A 27,221-nucleotide genomic window follows, 5' to 3' on the forward strand; every position below is an offset into this window, starting at 1 on the left:
GAAGGAGGATTTCATAGTCACGCATGTGCTTCTGATCTGATGACATGTGCATTATGGACTGGAACATTATCTTGCAGAAAGTGGATACCTTTGCTGATCTTGCTCCACCTCTTGATTTTGATAGCATTTCTTCAAAAGTGAACCAAAACGGTGTTCTGGTGACGGGTGAGCAGTTCTACGCATGCGTCAGATGACGTCATGACCTGATTTACTTTAAATAGTTGAAAAACTGACTAAATTTCATGTACGTCGCGTTAGGTCAGTTGGTTAGCGTGTTGATTCATTATCTAAACGTTTTGGGTTCGAATCGTGGTGTGAGATGTCTTTTTTTCTTTTTTTTTTTTTTTTTTTTTTTTTCGATTTTTTAAATTTAAATATTGATCCAGTGTTATTCAAACCATTTTTCACGTAACGTTCGTTTTTCTGGGGTTTTTTGGGGTTTTTTTTAAATCGCTAATCCCCCCCCCCGACCACACGCCCCAAAACACCCGGGTACCCACTGATTTTTTAAATTTTAATATCGAAACGGGCTTATTTAAGCCATTTTTCACGTGTTCGTTTTTCTGTTTTCATCGTTCGTTTGCCTTACATTAGTTTTTTTTGTGTTTTTTTTTTCAATGTTTTGATTACCCCCCCCCCTGCTTAAGTTTTAACGTTTTCTTTATTTTTACTTCGCTTATAACAAACAAACCTGGTCATTGACGTCGTCGTCGTAACGCTCTATGACTTCCGTGCGCGCACCTGTCAATTTGATTCTTACTTAAATAAACTCAAACATCTTTCAGTAACTCATTCTGGCTGACTGATTTTATTTTCAAACTTCGCCTCAGGGCTTTGGGTTCGATCCTACCAACTTTAACCCCCCACCTGTTTCTTTTTTATTTAACACCACACACACCTCCAAACACCCGGGCAACGCTGGGTACCCCCCGCTAGTCTATATATATAAAAGGCAAAAGTGGCGAGTGCGTTTTTGTATGTTCAAGAAAGGCTTTTTTCAGTGGGGGATCTCGAGAGGGTTACTATTTTTTTAGAACTTTTTATATACTCCCTAGATCATAATATCTACTATTTGCGAACGGATGTCGTCTCTACATTTATTTTCATCGACTTTATAAAATTCCCTTTATTCTGTCCTTTCGTGTGTTTGTTGGTCTTTTTCGTATAAATAAAGCAAAACTAATCGAGGCAAATTGTAGAGTTTGGAGAGAACTGGTCATCATGGGTGAGACATCTTGAAAGCAATCAGCTTTGATCAATGTCGGGGAGACCCTTCATATCAAACAATTGCTATTCAGTTGGAGAGCTCCCCCTTCTTGGGGGAGCTGGTTTTTCAACATTGTGGGGAAGCAGAAACTGGCCTGCAACCAACCTTTGTTTCTGCGCCTGCATGAACTCCTTTCTGCAAGTTAACTTTTTAATCGTTAAATTTGAACGCTTTTCACTTTCTCTTGCGTCGTAGCATAGCAGTAAGATCTCAGCTTTTCTTTCATTTTCTTTTTTGCCTTTGTGTCACGGGTTCGAGTGTGTCTGCCTACCTACTAACACTTTTTTTTTTCCAAACATCCAGGCAACGCCGGGCAACCCTGCTAATTTTTCAATAAATATGAAATATTGTGCTTGAAAAATGTTCTCTTCTATTTTCAGTTCTTTTTGAGTCATGATCTGCACATCAATTTCTTATTCTGGTATTGTTAACATTATGTTTTTATATTAAAACTGAGTATCATTGGAAATAATAGCATTATAATTTTATTATAAAATCCAGGATATCTTTTAGAAATTCTGTTTTATCTTCAATTTATATTGTTTAAACCTGATCTAACTACCATAGCTAAAGAGTTAGTCTAAACAAATTGACAGCTTTCTAATCCAATCAGTGATATTGGTAGATTCCGGCACCAAGATAAAAAAACGTAATGTCTGATACATTTTTTTTTTTTTTTTTTTACATGTTAAACATTAAAAAAACTCCATTTTTGCGTAATTAATGACAGTTTTTCTTTTACTTTTTGTTTTGTCATTTTTCATCATATATTACACTTAATGGGATTATTTTAGATTTTGTTAAAACAAAAAAGATGATTTTAAAATTTCCAAAAAGTACCAGTCTTGAAAAAGATCTAAAAACAAAACCTCAAAATGCTATCATGAATAAAATATAGTAAATTATTACTAGTGGAATGTTTTTGTTCTTTTTTTTTAGTTAGTGTAAAATGCTTGAGTTACTCTGTAGAACAATATTCTGTAACATAAATGATTTTTTTGGCAGAATATGCAATAACTCGAACCTTTTCATTGAAATGTCTGTAAGATCAAAATTCTGACTGTTCTTTGAAACATATTTATCAAGTTTCATAGCCGGCATGAAAATCTTCAATATAAATTCTTCTGTTGATTGTGATGCACTCAGCAATTGTTATATTCGTTGATAACTACTGTTTCTAATTCAATTTCTATTGAAAGTTAACGGCTTCCTCAACAGAATGTTAAATTTTCAGCATATACGAGTGTCAGATGGTGAATGAGTGACAGCTTTTCTTTCTGCATAGAAAATCAATTTTCAGCTGATGGCAGGTGAGAAAACTTTGTTCGCAAACCGACTACAATGTCATAATTTAATAGCAGTGGCTAATATAGTAAGAATAAAAATATTTTTCCAAGATAAAAATATCTTCTCCACTTTATCTACAGTCCTTTTCTTACAGCTTGCAGACCCCATTATTATTATAATTGTCTTAATGTAATAAGACAATATTTTCTCTAACAAAAACAGAAGAAATGTAAACCAGATACCTACCCTCAGTTTAAACCCTCAACATCAATATCCCAATTTTTATGATTTAAATTCAGTATAGGTACAGTACTATTGACAAAGCAACTGGTCAGAACTCATTTGACACTTATGATCTCTCAATATTCAACCCCATGATATATCCACAGCACAATGGTATCTAAATCCTTGATAAAACTTTGTGCTATCATCGTGCAACAGTACTTGTTTACAATGATGATATAACACTGAAACAAACTATTTCATACTGACTTTCACAGAAAACAATGAGTGACTCCACAAGTCGCAGTGCAGTCAAAAATGAATACTACACTTTGATCTTGACGGTTGATATAGAGGCAAATTTTAATTCCCTTGCTGCTGAATGTGTGTTTTAATAAGTTTAGTCCATTCACTGATCTTTTCCAAAAAAAAAAATTGATAGAATCTGGCTTGTTAAGAAACATAGCCTCCCCGTTCCCCAAAATAGGTTCCTGTAAACTTAACTGTTTTCTTATAGCAGGTAGTGAAACCCAAATGAAGACAAAATTTATGGTATATAATGAGAAGGAACAAATGCGGAGAATGGTTTGTGTATTTCTTAAAAAAATATCCGTAAGTTTTATAAAAAAATAGTAGCGATAAAATAAGTTTATTAGAGAGGTACGTTTTGTTTGTTTTATGTTCTACCAGCTAGCGTAACTCAACCGTCCCACCCTCACAAATAATAAAAAAGACAAAAGTTCTGGTTTAATATGAGAACGAATGAATGTGGAAAACAATTTGTGACTGTATTTAGTTTAAAATAACCGTAACTTTAAAAAAATAATAACAGCGTTAAAAGGAATAATTTATGTTTTTTTTTATATAGAAAAAGAGCGCGTAGATGATAAACTAAATGCAAAGTAAATGGTAGCCATTGGGTAAATTTGTTTGTTGGAAGTTAATGTTTAAATATGTGAGCAGCCAAGAAGTAAATAATCTAAACGTAACTTTGGTTTTGTGTGTGTAACAATTTGGTGGAACGTTTGGCATGCAAACGCCCATGTTGTGCATAATCCGTGAGCATTCGTTTTTGTTGAATGTTTAAAATCTTGAATATGAGAATTACAGCTGGCATCCAATGAAAAAGGGTGGAATGAGCGAAGGGAGAAATCATTATTTTGTGAATCTGCAAATCAGAACTGAACGTTATTTCTGAGTTCATGAATCAGTTAATAAGGGTGACGGGGCAGTACAAGTCTACTGTGTGTAATTTTATGCGACGTAGAGTGGGACTGGTGAGAGCAGTTTTTAATTAGAGGGAAAAAATAGGAACTACTTTTGTCTAATGGTATTGGGGATAGTGATGATTTTCTCCTTGGATGAATTGTAGGATTTTATTATAAGGCCTGAATCTGTCTATAATGAAGTTGTAAAGTTATATAATGTAGTGGATAATAATGTAGACACAATAAATTTGTATGTGGCATCTATTGTTGCAAACCTACGGTAATTTGGTCCAGAGAGGAATTTCTGCAATCAAAATATAATATACAGGATTATTTTTTTATTATGGATAAAATGTTTGGATTTTATGAAATTTTTATGCTGTGATCATAAATTTAATACTTTAAAAAGATTGACCATTGTATTTATAACTGAATAGAAATTGTATCTGAAAACAAACATTTTTTTCTGATCTTAGTTGCATTAAATTTAAATAATATATTATAATTTAATATTATTCAAAGCAAAGTTTGATAGAAAGCATACCATTTTCATTTAATCTATTAATGAAAATGTCCTTTGTCTACATCTAGTTAATAGCAAGAGCAAATCTTATACTCTAATTCACAATACAGAAGTCTTTGCTAAAGTAACTGAAAAAGTAACTTTTAATACAAAGTTAAGCCAAAAATTAGAGAACGGAATTTTCAAGGTGAATCATGTTTTCTTATGAGAACACCTCAACTTTGGAGAACAACTGCTCTTCATCAGTTTAGTGTCATTTTAGATTTAGTAGAAAAGAAATCTATGATTGCTAACATAAACAAAAATATACAATGATATTTACTAATGCTTTTAGGGTCATTAGTTGTAATTTTATAGGATATACTATTGTCACCAAATTAGATCTGAATAAAGTAAAAAGATGAAATTGAGATGCACTATTTGTAAAAAGATCATTGTAGAAGTGTATGATTGTTATGATTTATAAATTATCACATATCTTTAGTGCACTTAATGGTGGTAGTGTTGATAGATGATCATGATATTCTATTGAATAAAAGTGCTTTTGCTTGTTAACAGAAAAAGATGTGAAACATTAACTTGTATTTTTCCTATAGTACATCTGAATATAACTTAATTTTTTAAGGATATGCCTTATGTCATGAATTTGTTTACGTTATGCTGGGCTGTGAAATTGGAGTTGGTGTGAATTCATTGCTCTAAGATTTTTACTGGGAGGAAATTTCTTAGATTGAAGTCATAGTTTAAACGTTTAAGATTTCAAGACTAAAGTCAAGCATTTAGGCTCCCGATTTCGTGTCACTTCATTATTTCATTGTTATCTCACACAATCATATATTGGCAGCTCCTTGGGTAGGTAAACTCTTACTCATCATATTTGGTTTAACGCTTGTTTTACATGCTGGCATGTGTTGGACAGCTTTTAAAGATTACTTTTCAAACTAACCTATCTCTGGTTAAATCTTTATTCATCCTCTTAAGCCCATCGTTATCATTTCATCCCATATTTTCCTTGATCTATCTACTATATCTACTAACCCAAGAATTTTCATCTATTTTTTTTAATGTGGCTATGTTATTGAAGTATACTGTTCTGCTCGCATCTACCTATACTGTCTAGATTTAGTCTTCTTTAGGTTATCACATCTAAGCCCATTTTGAAGATTTATTACACATCAATTGTATTATTCTCATATCATTTCTCTCCATGCAACACATATCCTTAACTCTTACTGACCAAGTTTTACTTCCATACATCATCATACTGCATACATATGTTTGAATCTCTTCCCTTACTCATTAGTAGTAATGCTATGTTGTGTTAGTAATGGCAAAAATGTCCTTAACTTCTGCAATCACACTAGCATCGGCTCTAATACTATCATCAAGATAACAAAACTTTTGAATAACCTAAAGAGCTTCATCATCCAAATGTTTTCTCCACATCTCACTTCTCACCATTGTCTTACGCTTTTTGTGCACAAGCTGATTATCCTCTCTCAATGACCTACAAATTCCACTGTACTTGTCTACCCAATGCTTATAAGGATCACAAAACATTGAGTTGAACTCTACTCCCTTTTCACAAACTGAGCAAAGGAACTTAAACATTTTTTAAAATAAACTTCTAGTATTTAAATTTTTTTTTTCAGATACTTTACAGCGTTTTTACATATCTTTAAATAAAATTCTTCAGCATAAATTGCATCACGCACTATCTGCCAGAATTTTACTTAAAAAATATTAAAAGAAAATTGACTTTTCTTTTAAACAAATGGTGCCTTACGAAAAAGCATAACACTGGGCAACAATTTTTTATGACTTTTCTGAATTTTTGAGATGAGGATTGGTTATTCGTATTTGGATTCATCAGACTACTGTTCTCATCTTGTGTGTTATTTTCGGTCAATGTAACCTCTGACCTTCTTCAGGTGTATCATGTCAAACTCTGGAATGTTTCTGTTAAACTTGGGAATTTGTAGACAGTTCTAGTATGAATTTGGGAACCTTAAGCCTACTCTTGTTTCTATTTGTAAATATCACTAATATATATATATATATATATATATATTAGCAGAAGTACCCGTCGTTGACTGGGTTCAAAAACAGCCTACAGAAAATGGACTGTGATTGATGAAAGTATGATAGGTTATGAAAAGGATGGGGTTGTAAAGATATAGGTTTTGATACTGAAAAATTTTACCCTAAGCAAAATATGAAAGTAAAGATAATTTTCACGAAAATATATTTTTTTTATATCAACTTTGTTTCCATTTGTAGCCAAGAGTGACAAACAAAATGATGTTTCCTTACAAAGAGAAAATGTTATATATATAATAATATAAACATACAAGAAATAAATGTTACCATAGTCAATAAAAGCTACTTTTATGGTAGAAAAGTTCATTGGTTTGAATTTTTAAGTAGTTTGTAAAAAAATTTTTTTTTAAATTCAGAAACCGGTTTTAAAAAAAATCAAAATGGCAGCGACTTTGAAATGGAGAGCCCTGTTTTCAATTTGAAGGAGGGGTATCTGAGCATTCTGTTAACAATTTAAGAGAATTCCGTCAACGTAAGGAATATTTATAAACATATTTTAATGTTTTCCGTTATTTTGTGCTTGAGGAATATTCGATTATGGCATGTGTAGGTTATATAAAAATTCATTTAAGTAGTTATCGCCTCAAATTTTGTTTTAATTTCGGTTCAATGAAATTATTTCAAGTGAAGAGCATTAAAAACTATTTCAAAACAAAACAAACAAAAAAAAACATGAACTGAACTTTTATTGACTATGGTAACATTTATTTCTTGTATATTTATTTTTCCGGGTAGTCGTTTGTTGGCTTTTCTGCTAAACACTCTTACTAAATAATATCGCCGAAATATTGAAAAACAAAAACAGTTTTTATAAATAATGAAGCTTTACTTACTTTAGTAAAATAATCCGAAACAGCAAAATGGGATATTAAAAAGTAAACACGTAATTACTTTAGTTTTTTAAAGCAAAGAATCGATATAAATATGAATGAGAAGAAAATGGCGCCCTTTTCAAACAGAACAGCTTTGTTTCAGTTTTACAGTATTGAACAGGTGTAGTATTGCGCCGTCGGATTCAGGGTTGTACTATTGTAATGTAAAGAACACGCAGAAAATCAACTGAATTCCTTCTAGTAGACTGACAAAAAAAAGCTTAAACAGATATATAAATAAAAATAAAAAGGTTATGCAAATGTTTTTAAAGACACATAATCACATGAGCAGGATTTTTTCCTTCTTTTGATACAATAACAAGTAACGTTCTTATTTTTCATTATTTATCTATTTTCAAAACAGTGCCACGTGCAAGTGGAGAAGGGAAAAAAAACAGTTATGCAAAATTTGTGTCGAGAATTGTCTAAAGTTCCGATTCTGTTTTTTGGCTTTCACTTTAATAAGAACGTGAATTTATGCGGTGAATTTATTCGACACAATATGATTCAACTCAAAAAAAATAAATAAAAGCTAACGTGAATTAAGATTAAAGTTAAGGTGTTATTGTGGACCCTAATCCCTTTTAAAAAACCTTGTTAAACTTTGTGACATATTTACATTCTATGGAGGTTAGGCATGAACGAACACCCAATAATTTTATTATACCATATTCCTTCAAACTGAAACATAATTATCAAAGTATACTTACGCGAATAGATATAAAAAGTCTTTGTTAAAGTTTGTGCCATATTTCCATGGACTTCAGGTGTAAACGCAGACTCCACAATTTTATTATACCATCCCTATTTAAGTTGAAACATACTTATCAAAGTATTCTTATGTACATCTATATCAAAAACCCTTGTAAACGTTTTTTTTTTTTTTTTTCATGTTTTATTTCCATACTTTGGGGACCAGGCGCAAACGCAGACCCCACAATTTTTATGAACCACTGTTCTGCCAGATCACACATACCCATTTCTGATCCTCGATACATCTATCATATGCAGTCAGTTTTAAAATAGTCAACTATGTAGGTGCCTATTCGTGACCAGACACGCGCGTGCACACACACGCGTTCAGCTTTATATTATAGATATATATATAATTCGTATTCCTGTCTGTTTGTTCACAATTTGATTAATATATACAAAAGGTTTCTTGCTTTACTCTTTCATTAATTTCTATATACAGTATGATTCTTGCAAACTATGCAATTATACCGCTTTATTAAAAAGCGGTATCTTAAGTTAATGTTTCTAGCGAGAGAATTGTTTTAAGTGTTCTATTTAAAATTGTTATTTAATAAATTTTAAACCATAATTATATTGATAACATATTTAATGTTAATTTAATTTGGAATTGTTATTCCAACATCGATTTTTTTTAATTTTTTTTTTTTTTTTAACTTTTTTAATTATTTGCCCCTAGAAACTTTAGAAAATGAATGGTTTGTTTGCTTAAACAAACTATTTACCAAATAAAATACTTTGATAATCTCAATAAGTTTCTAGCTTTAAAAAATAATTCTGTGTAGGTAGAAAAATGTTTTTAAAATGTTTTAGAGAAAAATGTTTTTAAAATGTTTTAGATAGAAAAATGTTTTTAAAATGTTTTGGATAGAAAAATGTTTTTATTGTTTTTTAAAATATTCAAACCAAAAAAAAAATGAAAAACTGAAAAGATTTCGTTTGTTTGATTTTATTCTTTAAACGGCTATAAATCTGTAAATTTTTACGATGTGACCCAGCATCGTTTAACACCTAAAAAAAAAAAAAATGATCTACTGCCCCCCTCCCGCTAAATTTCACAATTTACATATTTTTTCTTTTTTCACGTTAATCTCATTGATTACAACTTTCTAATTAAAACAAAAGGTAAATTATTACAAAGTGACCCAGCATCGTTTAATTCCTAAAAAAAATAATCTACTTTTTGGGGGGGCCTAATACATTTAAACAGCCTTTATAAATAATATGAAAGAAGAAATTTTGAAAAAAGAAATTAACATTTTAGAGTGGGGAATCACTTTTCTATATAAATTTAACGTAAAATGAGCATCAACTTTTTGGCCACCAAGCGTTCAATGAGACATATCACCTTTAGCATTTTTTCAAGTTTGGCGAGCGAGGGAGGGGGCAAAACATGACAAATACAATTTTTTTTGGGGGGGGGAATTACATTTGAAACATAAAATAATGATAAATTAATTTTTATGAGACCATTCTGTACTTTCACCTAATAATTTCGTAAACAAAACGAACCCCAAAATATGACAAATTCAATTGGGGGGGGGGAGGATTACATTAGGAACATAAAATGTATAAATAGAAATGAAAAATTGGTAGATCTTCATTTTTTTTTTTTTTTTTTTTTTTTTTTTTTTTTTATTTAAAAATTTTTTTAAATTTTGTGATTGCACGGGCATCCGTTGCTATTTTTTATTGAAACAAAAGTTGTAATGATTTATTTTTAATTATTTTTTGGGGGAGGAAGTTTTCTTTCCAGTGCTCAATCTCCGGAGAATAGTTTCTCCTCTTTGTATCCCTTCTGCCGAAATATCTGTAGAAGGTATCACATTTTTTTTTTTTTTTTTTTTTTTTTTTTTTTGTGATTACATTTACATGTTTTTATCCGTTCTTTTATTTTCGGAATTTTTATGGGGGTATCCACGTTGTCCATGATGAAAATAAATAGTATAGCAGGTGTGTTCTAAACGGAACTTCATATCAACCCAAGCAACGCCGGGTACCCATGCTAGTTATATATATAATTAACGGTTCCCATAACGTGCTAAATTCTGTACTAGGACTAGTAATAAGTAAAACAAATATATTAGTAATAATAATTAGTGATATTACAACTAGAAATAAAATAGGTTTACAGCTCCTAAAATTCATATTAAAACTGTCTGCAAGCACCTGTGGCACAATGATTAGAGTACTTGGAAAATCAGTTATAAAACTGACCTTCTCAGTGTGAGCAACCGAAAAATACAATTGTGAATTACTTAGGACCTCTATCCAATCATGACTGTGGAACAAGAGCATGCTACCCCCGTGAAGTAAATAAAGGGTTCCGTTTGAAATTTCGTCCAAATTCCCAAGTTTGACAAAATACACCTAAAGGTCAGAGGTTACATTGACCGAAATGTTGTGAAAATAACACTCCAGATGAGAACACTAGTCTGACGAATCAAAATAATATGAACAATTGTACTTTTTGTATGTTTAGATTTTTACAACTGACTTAGGGTATTTTTGCACTGCTGAATCAGGAAATGGCATCCGTTTTTAGTCGCATGCAAGCAACTATAAGTCACTCCGTTGGTCAGTCGGTCTGTCGGTTAGTCCGTAACACTTTTGTGCTTGGCCTTTTTGGTTAAGGTCAAAGGTCTGTTGTTAATAGATGCTGTTCTTAGCTTTTTAAAGCTTTTCTTGGCCTTTTGGCCAAGTTCAAAGTTTAGTATCTGTTCCAGCAGATTTTTTTTTTTTTTTTTTTTTCAGTGATCACCACTTATCAAGGCCTGGAAGCCACTCAGGGATAAGGGTTATTGCAAGTACATTAAGTTAGTGAGGAGATTTGCTGAAGTGTTTACTTAAGGGGGTGGTTCATTAGGAATTTGTTAACATTGGATTTGAAGACATCCAAGTTGTAGTCCGGAGGGAAGCAGGCAGACGGAACAGAGTTCCACAGGCGTGCAGTTCTAACAAAGAAGCTTTGTTCATGGAATCCGCGTTTTGATTTAGGCACAGATATAGAGTGGGGGAAATTTTTCACAGTGGATTCAGCTAGACGGGTGTTTTTCGTGAAAGATTGGCGAGGGGGACCAGAGATTGGAGTTCAGACGAGCATCTGCCATGGAAATAACGATAAAACAAGGATAGGCTCGCAACTTCTCTTCTGTGGGAGAGAGGTTGCAGGGTAGAGAAAAGGGCATCCCCCACTAAGCCACGAAGTCTATTTTGTACTCTGTCAAGGCAGGATAGGCTGTTTTTAGCAGCTCCTGCCCAGATATGGCAACAGTATTCCATCCTTGGACGTACTTGGCTTTTATATAGATAGAGAATTGCATCAGTAGTGAGATATCTTCTGGAGCGGTAGAAGGATCCCACCATCTTTCCAGCGACCTTGGCAACAGACTTGATGTACGTGTTCCATTTCAGATCAGGAGTAAAGGTCAAACCCAGAAGCTTGTCAAAACACGGAGCCTCACCTAGACGAGAGCCATCCATCACAATTGATGCCAGCTGGGGATCAGAGCGTTGATGATGTAAGGATAGGAGTTTGGTTTTGGATGCATTGAAGGTAACCAGCCACATCTTCCCCCACTGAACCACGCGCTCGAGATCAGAGGAGAGAGAATCAGAAAGAACTTTGTCATTTACAGCCTTTGATGTGTTGCCGTAGATGGTTGTGTCATCAGCATAGATGTCAACGAATGATTTAAGTATGTGTTTAGGGAGGTCATTGATGTAGATCAGGAAGAGAGTTGGGCCCAGGATTGACCCCTGGGGGACTCCAGCATTTATATTGCAGGCCTCCGATTTTTGTCCATCGACCACTACTCTTATGAGCCTATCGGAGAGAAATGATTTAATGATTGAGAAAACATTTCCCGTTATACCGTAGCTGGAAATCTTGTGAAGTAGACCCTTATGCCATACCTTGTCAAGTCAAAGGCCTTTGATATGTCAAGAGCAATTGCCCTAGAAATAGCAATACACATGAAAAAATTGAAATAGCTTGAAATATTTCAATATTGGTATGCATAGAAAGAGCTTGATGAGCTAAGAAAGAATCTTTTTAAATTTTTAAAATCTGATTAAAATTAAGGAAATTATGGCTATTTTTGTGCCTCACACGTTTGGATATTTTCCCCTCTTTAAGACCATATGCGTTTCGTCACATTTTTTACACTACTTTTTCAGTAAAAATGTCATATCTTTGTTAAAACACAAGACTAAAATATGAAATTTACTGTATAAGTGTATTTTTGTACAAGGAATCAGAATATGCAACTGAAAATCTCCCAAAGTTTATGGTTTCCAAATAATCTGCAGTAAATGTGCATAAATATGCAGCAATTCCTTAAAAATGCCATGTATCCATAAACAGAAAAGAAGTTGGAGAACTCAAAGTTGAATTGTAATGTGCTTTATGTACAAAAAACTTAAATCTAAACATAAGACCATTTAAAAATGAATATATTGCAATATTTCTTTGGTATTATTGTAGATTAACACCTTCTGTTTAACCCCACTCAACTCCTTCTGACCACCCCTCCAAAATGTGATTCTACCTTTTTAGGAAATTATGTATAAAATGCCATGAAAAACTTTAATGAAAGATAAACAAATTATTTTAGAATTGAATGTAAAATAATTTCCTATTACAGATCATTCTAGCATTTTAAGGCAGTTAACTGTTTTTTTTTTTCTATGGGAAAATATGCATGCTTTTTTTTTTTTTTTTTTTAAAGATGATTATGTGTAGTTTTAAGAGGGTTTCTATGCAATGAGAATATGTGGAGGGTTGCCATTCGGACTTTGAATTAATTGTAGGGCTAAGGAAAATTATGTGTGAACATACTGAAAACTTGACAGAGACAAAGCTAACAAAAAAAATTAGAGGGGGGAGCGGTTAGTTTCACAAAAATTTAATGTAATATAATTCACCATTTCCTGGCCATTCTAGCATTTTAGGACAGTTAACCAATTTATTTTTATGTGTATTTTCTTTAAGGAAGGATCTATTTTTTGTTTGTTTTAGATGCTTGTATGTGGCTTACAGAGGTATTTTGTTGGAGGGGGAGGGGGGCTTGCCACTCGAACTTAGTGTTATTGTTAGGGTTAAAGAGTGTTTTAGGAGGAGACTTGCCACACATAATTTGGATTAGAGGTGAAGTTAAGAGAGCTTTTTTTCAAAGAGAGCGTTCATCACTCATATTTACTGTTAGCGGTTCATAATTATTGGCTTTATATTATATATTTAGTTTTAATTTAATAAGAAACTGCGTTGCGAAATTTCAAAGAAAATTCCATAAATTTGTTGATTTCTATTTTCGAGGTTGAAGGTGTTAATTCCATAGGCCGTTTATACTACGCTGGAGCAGGTTGTAAAAATATCTTTCGCTTAATAAGTAGAAAAAAAAATTAACGAAATAAAAAGCTTCCTAATTGTAGTTTGATGTGTTTTCTAACTGCTTTTAAAATTTCAAGAATATTGATATAGATTTTGAGGGTTTGTATTACTATACACATAGATTCGAAAAAGTTGTCAAAAAAACAAATATATAACAAATAAATGTTATCAAAAGCAAGTTACTTTTCTACCCAACTGGATAATTTTTTAGTGTTTTTATTTAATGTAACATGTTTATTCAGCTTGAAAACAGTGTTTACCGATGTTTTGGAAAATTTTAAATGCCGCCCGCCGCCCGACTCTCTTGAAACGGTAAGTTTGGGGAAAAGAGTTAAAAATAAAAAAGTAGACAAAATACTGCTAGAAACTCGCTCAATATATGTTACCGTGACATAGGCTGACATATATTCGGTGAGTTTTTAACAGTATTTTGTATAGTTTTTTTTTTTTTTTTTTTTTAAATTTTTAACTCCTTTTCTCAAACTTACCGTGTCAAAGAGAGTCGGGCCGGGCGCCATTTTTAATTTTCCAATACATCGGTAAACACTGTACGTTTTTCGAGCTGAATAAACATGTTACATTAAATAAAAAACACTAGAAAATTATCCAGTTAGGTAGAAAAGTAACTTATCTTGCCTTTGATAGCATTTATTTGTTATATATTTGTTTTTTGACAACTTTTTCGAATCTATGTATAAACGAGATTTTGATACTTATTTTGATTTTGAAAAAAAACATTTGTGGCTGTTCGCAGTAAAACGTTTTAATTCGCTGTTCAAAACTAATTTAAAGAATAAAAGTGCATGCAAGCTACATATCTACAAAAGTTTATTTTGGTTTTTTTTAACCATGTTTTTAAATTTGACGAAAAATGTGAGAAATTGCAACAGATTCATAATGCCGAATTGGTTGGGATTGTTGTTATTATACATTCTGAAAACCGAATAGTTCTAAACTAATGTTATTCTGATAACAAAATAGCTCTAATTAAACATAAGAACATTTATATTCATATTTCATTATGTTTTCATTTTGTTTCATTTTGTTTTTCTTAATTATTTTCATTATGTTTCATTTTGTTTTTCTTAATTCGTTCTTGAATAAAAATTAAAGAACGCGTGTTTGTTTATACACTGTGCTATGGCTGATTCTACAGGCTGTAGCTGCTGCTGCTGCTTCTAGTAATATTAACTTCATTTAACCAAATTCGAGAAATAGAAACAATTTTTTTTTTCGGGTAGGTCCTTTTAAATTATCAATTACCGCGGTCCTACTCATAAAAAATAATACTTTTAATTGATAAAGATAGTAAAAAGATTGATTTACTTACTACTGGGTGTCCGAAGAATTTTTTTTTCAAAATGTTCGATACTCGGCATATTAAAGTCTTATTTTTAACACGACAAAAAAAGAAATGGTCAAAAATATTTCGGACACTTGACAGTATAATGATTAACACCTCTTCTTATTGATTCCCAAATTTCATGACGAAATTCTTCATACAATCACGGTACGGACCTTTAGAAAACAGGGGGGGTCATTACAAAACCTTACCGAAAACGCCATTTTATGATGTTCACATTTTTATCACTTTATTTGCTCAAAACTCTTAAAATATATAATGTACATTCATATTTATTAATTCATTTGAAAGTATATTCATTTCCGAACAAAACAGTAGTAATTTGAAGACTTGAAGTGCTTTGGTTTAAAAAATATGACTATTTTAGTAGAACTACCTTGAAATCTGTGATTATCCAAAGCGTTTTTTCGTCCGTGTGTATTACTACTAGAAAGGAAGCCTTTGTCAAGAGATTCACTTATCCTGTGGGATATAACCGTCAGCACATCTGCGGTAGATCTTGCAGAGCGGAAACCATATTGTGTGTCACTAAGAAGGTTATTCCTGCTGAGGTGGTTGACTATTTCTCTATTTAATATGGATTCCAGCAACTTACTCATAACACACAGGAGACTTATAAGTCTGTATTGAGAGGGAGATGACTTATCACCTGAATTCTTAAATATAGGGCAAACTGAAGAGGTCTTCCAGGGAGTCGGAAAGCACTTCTCCTTAAGGCAGCGCTTAAATAGTTTCGTAAGTATGGGAGCAAGTTCTGGTTGAAGCTTTTTAACACTATAATTGGGATGCCATCAGGGCCAGTTGCTTTACTGGAATCTAGGTTCTTTATTAGTTTGGCGACCTCACACACAGATATTTGTATGTTACCTAGCTTGTTCTGTGCTATAGGAGGAAATATGGGGAGTTGATGGCCTTCGTCGCATAGGGTAGAATTAGCTGCAAAGTTTTTTGCAAATAGTTTGGCCTTGTCTGACGCTGACGAGATGACCTCTGGTCCATTGATAATGGTTGGTATAGAACGCACACTTCTGTTCAGGATTTTATTTGTTATTTGCCAAAACTGGTGGGATCCAAGCCGCTGATCAGCTACCTTGGATTTAACAGACTGGGCATATAGCTCTCTTGCATTTTTGATTACTCTTTTACAGTGGTTGCTGGCAGACCTGAAAGCAGCTTTAGTTTCAGTGCATCTATTACGTTGGTAGCTATGGAAAAAGTGATTTCTGTGTGCAATGGAGGCAGCACATTCTGGGGAGAACCATGGCTGGCTGTTTGGTTTTTGTTGAAATTTTTTAGATGTTATGAATTGGTCTATGCCTACAATTAACCATTCGGTCAGATCTGATACTATAGAGGACACATCCTTTTTAAACATGGAGTGCAGAGGTAAATCAGATATGAATGTACGGAAGCTATCCCAGTCAGCCATAGAGTATCGGTATACAGTACGGTGGAGGGGTACGTCTGGGGGCTTCTTACATTTCGTTTTTATCTTAACTGATACGACGGAGTGGTCGGAGGATCCTAGAGGAGAATGAACAGAACATGAACATAGCTCAGGGGAAGTTGAGAGAAAAAGGTCTATCGGGCACACGGGTGGGTTCGCGAACAATCTGAGTGAGGTCATAAGCAATGGCAAAATCATGACAAAACCTTCCCTCGTCATCTGTCTTATTTGAATGGGTCAGCCATTCCACGTTATGGACGTTGAAATCACCACAGATGTGGATGTTAGCTGAGGGATGTGAAGACAGTATGTGGTCAATTTTCTCAGATATGCTCTTAAAGATAGTAACTCCGCTGTTGTGAGGCCTATAGAGGGCAAATATAAATGCAGTGGTGTTAGCAAGTGCAACCCTGAAGCACATATAGGGTAAATTAGGATCTTCTCTAGAGATATCCCTGCCACACGGGAAGCCATCCTTAATGTAGGCACATATTCCATGCCCATGGCGATCTTGGGGGTCAGATTTAGCTGTTAAATTTGAGTATCTGTTAATTATGAACTCGTCTAGGGTAGTGGTCGGTCCTATTCCAGTTTCACTTAGAAATAATATGTCCGGTTTCGTCTCCTGTAATTGGGTTTCAACCTCTGGAAGGTTGGAACGTAGACCCCTGATGTTGGAGAAGGAGACCTGGTAGTAGGGGTCTACGTTGAAAGATGGGGTTCTAGGTTTAATCGAGTTTTTATTCTGGATATATTTCATGTTGAGGTTTGGGGATTTATGGAATAGGTCGGCATACTTGGTTAGAGCAGTACAGAGAGGGAAAGTAAGAGAGAAAAAGACAGGAAATTTTTTTTTTTTTTTGTAGCACACGAAAAGGTAAAGCCGTAACAATTACCCACTAGTATGGCATCGAGAGGCCCCACCAGACACTACTGCATGGTCCAGATCCACTCACCAAATGGCAATACAGCAGTCCCAGTACTTTGCGCCTGCTGATAGGACAGCCTCCTTAGTGGTTAATCCAAGGTTCGGGTCCCTGACTATCAGGCGGATAACGTCAGCCCAGACAAACGTTTACCTCCAGCACCCTTACTAGTGACATGGCCACAAGGACAGACAGAGACAGAAAAATTTCCGACATCTCAGACTACTGGTCACCAAGTACTACTGACCTTTAAGCAGTTTTTTCTTCACCCTTTGTCAGAAAAATCACTCATTGAATGAGGACTGAATGACAAAATAGGAGAAGCGAGAGTTACTGGAGCTGCCGATAACACATCCACTGTATTATCTACTCTCCATTAAATACTGCAAGCAAAGACCATATGTGGGAGTAACCCCACATATAAGACCTTGGTGAATGTAGGGGCAACCCTTCATACCAATTGTCACTATCCAGGTCCCCTACTCCCCGGGGAGTTGGTCCCCATTTCCCCTTCACTCCTCACTTTAAAAATCGGCCTTGTGCCTAATTTACTCGATGGGGGAGCAAATAAATACAGCTTTTCTTGGCCTTTTGGCTAAAATCAAAGTGTAGTATCTGTTCTTACTACATGCTGTACTTATGTTTGTAACTTTGTGATATAAAGTGGGGGATCACTTTTCTGTATTAATTTAATGTAAAATGATCACTCACTTTACAACCAGTCAGTCTCAAAGCCATTCAAGTCATTCTCCAGATCATTCAAGTCATTCTCCAGATCATTCAAGTCATTCTCCAGATCATTCAAGTCATTCTCCAGATCATTCAAGTCATTCTCCAGATCATTCAAGTCATTCTCCAGATCATTCAAGTTGTTTTTGAAGGATTCCAGTTATTTTTTAAGCATTCAATTCTTAAGGTCATTCAATTCATCCTTAAGTTCATTGAAGTCATTCTAAGTCCTTTACTTATTTATTTAAGTCATTTCAGCCCATTTTCTGGTCATTTTAGTTTATCTTTAAGAATTTCATGTCAATCCTACATTCACGCATTCATTCATTACATGAGAGCACATGACTAATGGCTATCGGCCTTGTTCTCCATCAGGTCAGGTTTTTGCTAAGTTGATTTGAAAAAAGGTTTGATCTTGTGACTAAGTTGATTACATTTTTTATGGTATTATCAACTGATTTTTATCAATGCATATCATCCTAAATATGTTTATAAGAGAAAAAAATGTTTTGCCAACAACATATATTGATTATCTTTATAGAAACATTGATTACTATAAACTGAATGGTGCGCACTGAAGATAACTACATGTAAATTGCATGTTGCTTCACCTTTGTTCAAACTTATGGGCATGAACTTCTGTTTCTTTGAACTTCTGGAATGCTCAGCGGCAGGAAGGTCTCTCTCCAGATTCCAACAGTAGTTAGCCATCATGACAGCGACCCTGTTACCTGGTCTCCATCTCTTTCCTGATAGAATCTTTTCTCCTGTTCGTTACTCATTGAATCCAGGTTCTCAGGAAACCGATCCATATGTGAAAATAGGGAGTGTATCTTGATGCTTGTGTTGCAGACCAGGTTTCTGAAAGCAGTCAGCATGTTGTTAACAAGATTTGCATAAGTTGCCAAAAAAGTTCTTCACTACCAGAACTAATGCCTTCCACGTTTCCAGTTTGACTTTATTCATTCAGTTCTGAGCTTCCAGATTTGAGGACCATCAAAGATGCCAGCTTTCAACTTCTCCATGGTCAATCCTGGAAAAGCCTGGCACAAGTAAGTGAAGCAGTCACCATCCTTGTTCAGAATCTTGGTGAACTGCTTGATTAAGCCAAACTTGATGTGCAGTGGTAGGAAGAGTATCCTGTCTCTGTCTACCAGAGGGTCGTTAATGACGTTTCTTTCTTTGCAAGATACTAATTCCTCCCACATAGGCTATTTCTTTTTTATGTATGCTGAGCACCAATTTTTGGAAGATTTTGAGGTTTCGACTTTAGACTGATCGCTTTTCGATATAATCACTCAGAACTATTAATGTTTCTTGTCATTAAAATAATCATTTCCAATCCAAACAATTCTTCACATTGCATTTTACCATCACCAACTTCTTCTAAAATGCTCCACATGTATATATTATTTAATTATTGGAATTCTTTTGAGATGATTAATTTATTTATTTGCGGACTAGTATCCTCATCTTTTATAGTTGTTGTTTAACGACGTTTCGCCCAACTATTCCTCTGGTCTTCATCAGTTTGTTAACCAAGATAGGATAGAAATAATATATACCATTCAGTATGGACCTGACAATGGAAGATCAGATAACAAAAAACTTGGATTTATAAGACCAAAAGATCCAACCTTGATTGCCCTTCGGGGCTCATGGCACAGTGGATAGATGTTGAATCTCTACAGTTCCAGGTGAGCATTGTCTGAAGATAGTGGTTTCAGTCCTACTAAAAGCCGGTCAGAGCATTAGTTAGATGTAATATATCCTTGGCTCTTATAATCTCTTCTCTATATAAATAAAATGAAGTCATTTTTCCCCTCTGAGTTTGACCTTAATAGGATTAAAACTCAAGACATTTCATGCAAATATAATGTGCACAAACTGCATCACATTATCTGAAGTGTGCTATAGGCCTAATATCCTTACACTTCCTCGATAACCGTACATTCCTATATTTTTTTTTTTTTTGGTGAGAGTTCACTGCCAAAACCTGTAAGAATCAATGGAAGTGGTAAAATCTTTTCTCTCTATTACGTTCATACTCCCCCTGCGACCACTTAACACTGTCGCGGATACGTCCACAGGAGAATTTTGGAGGAAACACCGGTTGGAGTTCTTAGTTGCTTAAAAAAAATGGAATGGCATTTTACCGTCGGGTGAAACACAACTTTTGATTACATCTATTACATGGGTTACTTTTACCTTTTCTTTTATTTCTTTTTTCTTTTTTTTTGGTGGGGGGGGGGGCTGCAATTCGAAAAGTTACTTGAACGAAACGAACTAACCTGGGATTCAAGGTTTTACAACAAACTATAACAGTCAGCCGCTAGCGTTCTTCAAATGTTCGAACGGTTACTCGATTTATATATTTTATTTACTGTATTTTTCCTTCTATTATGTTTTCAGTGACTTCATATGTGATACTAGGGGGAGAGCTGACTTCTTATTTTTGGATTAGTTACTCATTCATTATTTATTTCTATACATTGAATTTATGGTAGTTTCATAAGCCCAATTACTATTACGCTATCGATATGGAACCAGACGACATTCCAATTGGTAAAACGCGACAACAAAAAACAACAAAAAACAAAACAATACAAAACACATAACAAACTGTTATACTTACACCTAACAATTATACGGTTAAAAAATAATTTTTTTTGCATAAAACAAACCAACAATAAAAAAAAACTGAATAAAATCTATTAAACATTTATTCGTTATACACGGTCAGTTTTCTGGTTTTATTTATTTTTTCCCATTTGTACTTTTTTCATGTTTGTTTGGTTTCTTTGATTTTAGTACATAAAAAAAAACAACAAAAGAAGGAAAATAGAATAAACATAATTGCATTTTACACGATAAGTTTTCTGGGAGTTTCTTTTTTTTATTCATTTGCATTCATTCCACTTTGTTTTGTTTGTTTGTTTACTCTGCAGCTGGCTCGTTTCGCCCGATCAATGCTTGATGGGAATTCATAATAATTAGGGTCAAATTATGCAGGACTACCTTCATTTTTTTCTTTTTTTTTTTTTCCACCTTTTTCTTGGGCCCTAAACACCTACAAATGATTTCTTAACACCCTTTGTTACATTTTTTTCCCCGCCCCCCAGTTTTTGCCATTAATTCTTTCAATTTTATGTGCATAAAACACGTAAAAATAACATACATATTTTGGTTCTTTTGCTTACCACAGGGGGTGGGGGAATACAGTTGGACAAATCTATATATAAAAGGCAAATGCGCGCGCATTTTTTGTATTTTTCGAAAAGGCTTTTTTTGCCGACGGTCCCCGGGGGTGGGAGGGTTACTATCAACTGTTTATATAGCTCCTAGATCATAATATGTACGATTTGCAAACGTGTGTTGCATCTAGATTTATTTACGCCGATTTTTACAAAATTATTGCTATTTCAGCCCGTCTTGTGTTCGTTCAGCTTTTTTGTATAAAACCGAAACTAATTCAAAGCTAAAGTGCTGTTCCCGCTAATCGCACCGGGGAACATTCAGAAGCAATCAGCTTTGATCAATGTGGGGCCAAACTCCTTATATTAGACAATTGCTATTCAATCTGGACAATGGGGAGCTGGTTTCCCTCCCCTCCAACGTCTTGGGGAAACAACCAGCTAAATTTGGGTAAACAAACCCAAAAGTTGCCCTGCAGCAAAAGTTAAGTCCGCTACTTCTATTTGACCTCATTAATGAGGTCAAATAGAAGCAGCAGATTAACTATAAAATAATATCATTAATTCTTTTATGAAATATATTCCTTTGTTTATCTTGGAAAAGATAATTTTCAGTTTGTTTTACCAGGTAACATTTTGTGCAAATGTTTTATTTAAATTTTTGCAGTCTTCTAACTTTTTATAAGTTTTAATGTAAACGAATTCCACACACACTATAAGTTTCAGAGATGACAGGTTTAAACAATGGCGTGTATTCTTACAGATCAGCATATAGAAAAACCCTGTCACTGAATTCATGATCAACAGTTAGAATTGGAATACTTTGACCAAAATTCGATTGGAAACGTTTTGAATGGATTAGCATTAACTATCAAAAAACAGGTTATGCAGATTTGACAAACAAAAGTTAAAGCACTTTTACTGTTTTATTTATAACCTACCCAAGAAGTTTTATGACTCCATCCCCACCCACTCCTAAAAGAAATCTCAAATTATATAGCAATTTACATATGCTTTGTGCTTATTCATGATTTATATTCAATAACAAGTTTTTTAATCTGATGATTTGTAGATGTAAACCAAAAAATTTGTGATTTAGAATTAGATTTAATTTAAAAATCAAAAATAGAGAAAAACGAATGTCATTCCAGAATTCCTGTAAATTAATCAAATATTTTTTTCTTTAACTAAGAAAATCCAATTTTATGATGGAGATGAAGGCTAGGACTCCGTGTTTTTTTTTTTTTTTTTTTTTTTTTTTTTTTTTTAAATGTGTTAAAATTCTAGGGTGACAACTCAATTTAACTACCGAAATTTTGTTTGCAAATTAATCAAAACTTTTTAATCACTAAAAAATCATAAATTTTGATTTTCTTCGTTAAAAAGAAATACTTAATCATGTTATCTGATTTTTGGAATATGACTAGTATGTACATAAAGATTTTTATGTACTTTTGTTTTTTAGTTTGGTGGAAATTCAGATTCTAAATAAGAACTAAAATTTCAGCTAAGGTAAATGGTGAAGTGTCTTGCTATTCAAGAACATGTCTGCATCATATGTTATTCTGTACAAGAACAACATTCGAATCTATTTTTAAATATTGAAAGAAAAAACAATTACTTCCAGAAGAACTAGCAAACTGGATATAATTGCTGGTGGTAATAGGTGGAAGACATGAGTTATGAAGATCAAAACACTCAAATAAGCCAAACAGAATTTAGAAATAAAGAAATAAAACCATAAAGCTAATAAAAATAAGTCCAGTTATGAAAAATAAATCGGATTTAAAAAAACAAAACAAATGTATATATATATATATTTTTCATCAAAATCACAAACTTTTTACTTATTGGATATAAATATCATTTTGACTAACTCCAAGCACCTTCAATTATTCAAGGACTTATGACCATGATGGCATATAAGAGGAAGAAAAAGAAAACAAAACAACTGTCCAATTTCCTGAAGATGAATATTATATTATTTGAAAAAATTTTTTCAATTTTATTAATAAATAGCAATATTTATTAAAAACAATTTCACACTTGTCCGGTCTTTCTGACTGTTAAATCTTAAATGCACAATGTTGTTATTCCAAACTTTTTTTTTTTTAACATTTTAATTTAACAGGTTAAATAATTTAATTTTTATTAGTAAAATAATTTTAATAACAAAAATATTTTTACTTTTATAATTTATCTCTCTTCTTTCTTTCCTGTCTCTTTACTCTAGATAGAAAAGAACTAAACAAACACAGGTTTTGGAAAGCTATTTTATTTTGTATATAAAGTAAAGCCAGTCTATTCACTGTTTCTTTGTAAGTAATAGCTTTTAATAGGTGACAGATACCTTAATTTGTTTCATCAGTGGATTAAAAAAAAAAAATGCGTTTTCAATTGATTTTAATATTTAATCCTGTCTCGTCACTGATGATAGCCTGTAAATTGTGAAGTAGCTGTTCAGCATCACCTGAATGCATCTAAATGCCTTAATTATAGCTTAAAATCTTTTGATTTCATTTTTCAAAAAGAAAGTTATTTAAAAACAGACATGAATTCTTTTTTCTTTGTTTTAAACAAACTGAATGTCTAAACAAAAAACTAAAAGTCAAATAAATCCCATTTGATTTATTTTGTAGCACAGATTGATCTGATAATGAAAAAAAAATTGCCATATTTGATTGGGATTTGTAATGCACTTTTTTTTTTATATCTATTAAAAAAAAACCTTAATTGTACTAAATTTTGCATATGAAATTAAAGAAAGCTGTGTATGATGGGTGCCTTTGAAAAACATTTTTTTTTAAACAAAAGTAATTGAAGTTTTGTTTTAAAACTTTAATTGAAGCCAACATTCACTTTATAAAACATCAATCATTATTCTTTTGAGATCACCAAACAAAACATTATTTTTTGGTATATGATTTTTTAATAAATCTTGATGCAATCGGATGATGCCTGCTTCAGTCTAACAAATAAAAATTAACCCATTATTTAATGAAATGATGCACCATTTTTAGGTTGATTTTTAAAAGACATTTCTTACTTTTATTTAAATAAAAAAGTAATTCATAAATCAATTTAATCTGAATTGCTTTCTTTGTTAAAAATAACCAAAAATGATCAATAACAATTTGTGCATAATTAATTTAAACTGTTGAAAGTCGGTTAAAATTCTTAGCAAATCAAGTATTAACACATGAAATGTTTTGAAATTTTTTTTATATCCAATAATTTTAGAAATAAAAAATTAAATAAAAATTAACTTAAAATTAGTTTTTGACAAGTGTGTTTTACCAAAAATCATTACCTTTTTCTATTTTTGAGCTTTTTATAACTCCTAACTACATTATGCAGTTAATTACAAATAAGAAAAAATTGAAACTATAGAAATTATTTTTTCATGGTTTTTGGAAGATGTGCATCTTAATTGCCCCCTCCCCCAATTCATTTATTATTATTTATAACTAGCGGGAGTACCCGGTGTTGCCCGGATGTTTGGAGGTGCGTGTGGTGTTAAATAAAAAAGAACCGGGGGGGGGGGTAGGATCGAACCCGAAGCCCTGAGGCGAAGTTTGAAAATAAAATCGGCCAGCCAGAATGAGTTACTGAAAGATGTTTGAATTTATTTAAGAACCAACTTGACAGGTGCGTGCCCGGAAGTCGTCGAGCGTTACGTCGACGACGATGACAATGACGTAGGTTTGTTTGTTATAAGCGAAGTAAAAAAACAAAGAAAACAACATTTTAATTAAGCTGGGGGGGGGGTAATCAAAACATCGAAAAAAACACCAAAAAAACTAACGTAAGACAAACGAACGATGAAAACAGAAAAACAAACACGTGAAAAATGGCTTAAATAAGCCTGTTTTGATATTAAAATTTTAAAACTCGGTGGGTACCCGGGTGTTTTTGGGTGTGTGGTCGGGGGTGGATAAGCGAAGTAAAAAAAACAGAAAAACGAACGTTATATGAAAGATGGCTTGAATGACACTGGTTCAATATTTAAATTTAAAAAATGGAAAAAAAAAAAAGACATCTCACACCACGATTCGAACCCAAAACGTTTAGATAATGAACCAATGTGCTAATCGACTGACCTAACGCGACGTACATGAAATTTAGTCAGTTTTACAACTATTTAAAGTAAATCAGGTCATGACGTCATCTGATGCATGTGTAGAACCGCTCGTCGTCACCAGAAGACCGTTTTTGTTGACCCCCCCCCTTTCGAAAATTGTTGATTTCGGAGTGAAAAAATGAACGTTTTTGGGTCAATTTTTCAATATTCTTTGAGCGAAGGATGACGCTTCGATATGATACCGAGTTTGAATTTTTGTTGTGTCTGTCGAAAGTTTTTAGCAGACACACAAACATACACACATACATACATTTTCGCTTTTATATATATATAGATGTTAAGCATTTAGCACAGTAATATTTTACACCTATATTAACAAAACCATAAAATAATTTTCCGTATGTTTGTGACTTTGATAATTACACATTGAAATAGTTTATTTTCTATTAATCATACATTTATTGAAATAAAAATAAATTTAAAAAATATTACTTGAAAAGTTAAATCTATCGGAAAGCATTTCAGTTTTTTCATAGAAAAAAAAATTTTGTTAATAGTAAAAAAAAAAAAAAAATGAATTACTTTTTTTACTTTTTTAACATTTAAAAGGAATTTGGAAACCTTTAAACCGTCAAATATGAAGGCATTTATGTTTTTGTTTTTTTTTTTTTTCTTTTTTTTTTTTTTAGCAAATCCTTATGTATTGAAAGTGTCCTAAATAATTTACTTTAGTTTTTTATAGAAAAATAAAGTTTTAAGAAACTCTGAAGTACTAATGAGATGTCACCTAGAGATGGTTTCTCAATACCTTACAGAATTGGCATCAGAGAGAATATCCGGCTTATAAGAATCTTGCCTCAATCTAGGAAATGACCACCCCACCCCACCCAAATAAATTGGTTGCATTTTCTTGTTAGAAGCTTACATGGAAGATCTAGCTAAATTGAGTTTCATTAGAGATATGTATTGTATCCAAGAAATTTGGAGAGGTAAATCTAGAATAAAATAATGCAAGAATTCAGCATGATTGTATTCAAAATAAAAAAAGAACAAGTGATGTTGGTATTTTTATTGCGGAAATAAAATGATTAAAATTAATTGTGCAAGTGAGTTGATGAAGTTGATGGTTGGTGATGTTCACAGCTCTTCTATTTGTTCCTGCACCACAATGTGGTTTGAGTGGAGATATGAAAGATGACTTTTATGACAGGCTTATTATGGTAACTATAACGTTTACGAGGAGAAATTGATTGCTATAGCAAGAGGTTTGAATAGCCATGTTGGAAACAGCCCTGTTGATTTTGAGGGTGTTCATTGAGGAAATGGATATTGTGATAGGAATACAGAAAGAGACTAAATTTTTTTAATTTAGTCTCACCATGAACATGTTGATGGCAAACCTTGTATTCAAGAAATAGAAAACATCTGTTTAAAATGCAGTACAACAAAGATTTGAGTAGATTATCTGTTGGTAAGTAAAAAGAGCAAAAATGTCTTGAATGATGTGGAAGTACTATCTATTGATGAAATTATGATACAACGCAAACTTTTGTGATTTTTTTTTTTTTTTTGCTAAAGAAAACTCATAAGGTAGAGAAAGATTATCCCCAGGAGAAAGGTGTGGAGGTTGAATGAAGAACACATGAAACGTGAGTTAAGAAACCAAGTGATGGAATGTTCAGTTATGAGATCCACTTCAGTTGTGGAGGAACAGTGGAAAAAAAATTGAAACGTGCACCAATGGAAGTACCAGATCAAACCTGTGGGTGGATGAAAGGACCCCCCCCCCCCAAAAAAAAAAGAAATACATATAGGATGACATGGGGGATAGAATGAGGAAGTTGAAGTATTAAGAAA

At 33.0% G+C, this 27,221-nt stretch overlaps 1 protein-coding gene and 1 pseudogene across 8 annotated transcripts in view; both read left to right on the top strand.

The window, feature by feature from the left end:
- The window catches only part of LOC145292188 (oxysterol-binding protein-related protein 6-like), a 311,645-nt gene that overhangs the window by 17,832 nt on the left and 266,592 nt on the right, over window positions 1-27,221 (top strand). The window lies entirely within an intron of this gene.
- LOC145292521 (U2 spliceosomal RNA) lies at window positions 17,934-18,072 on the top strand (annotated as a pseudogene).

Source organism: Euprymna scolopes, chromosome 13, assembly GCF_053919585.1.
Source record: "Euprymna scolopes isolate OS-2025 chromosome 13, ASM5391958v1, whole genome shotgun sequence".
In the NCBI taxonomy this organism is placed as follows: Eukaryota; Metazoa; Mollusca; class Cephalopoda; order Sepiida; family Sepiolidae; genus Euprymna; species Euprymna scolopes.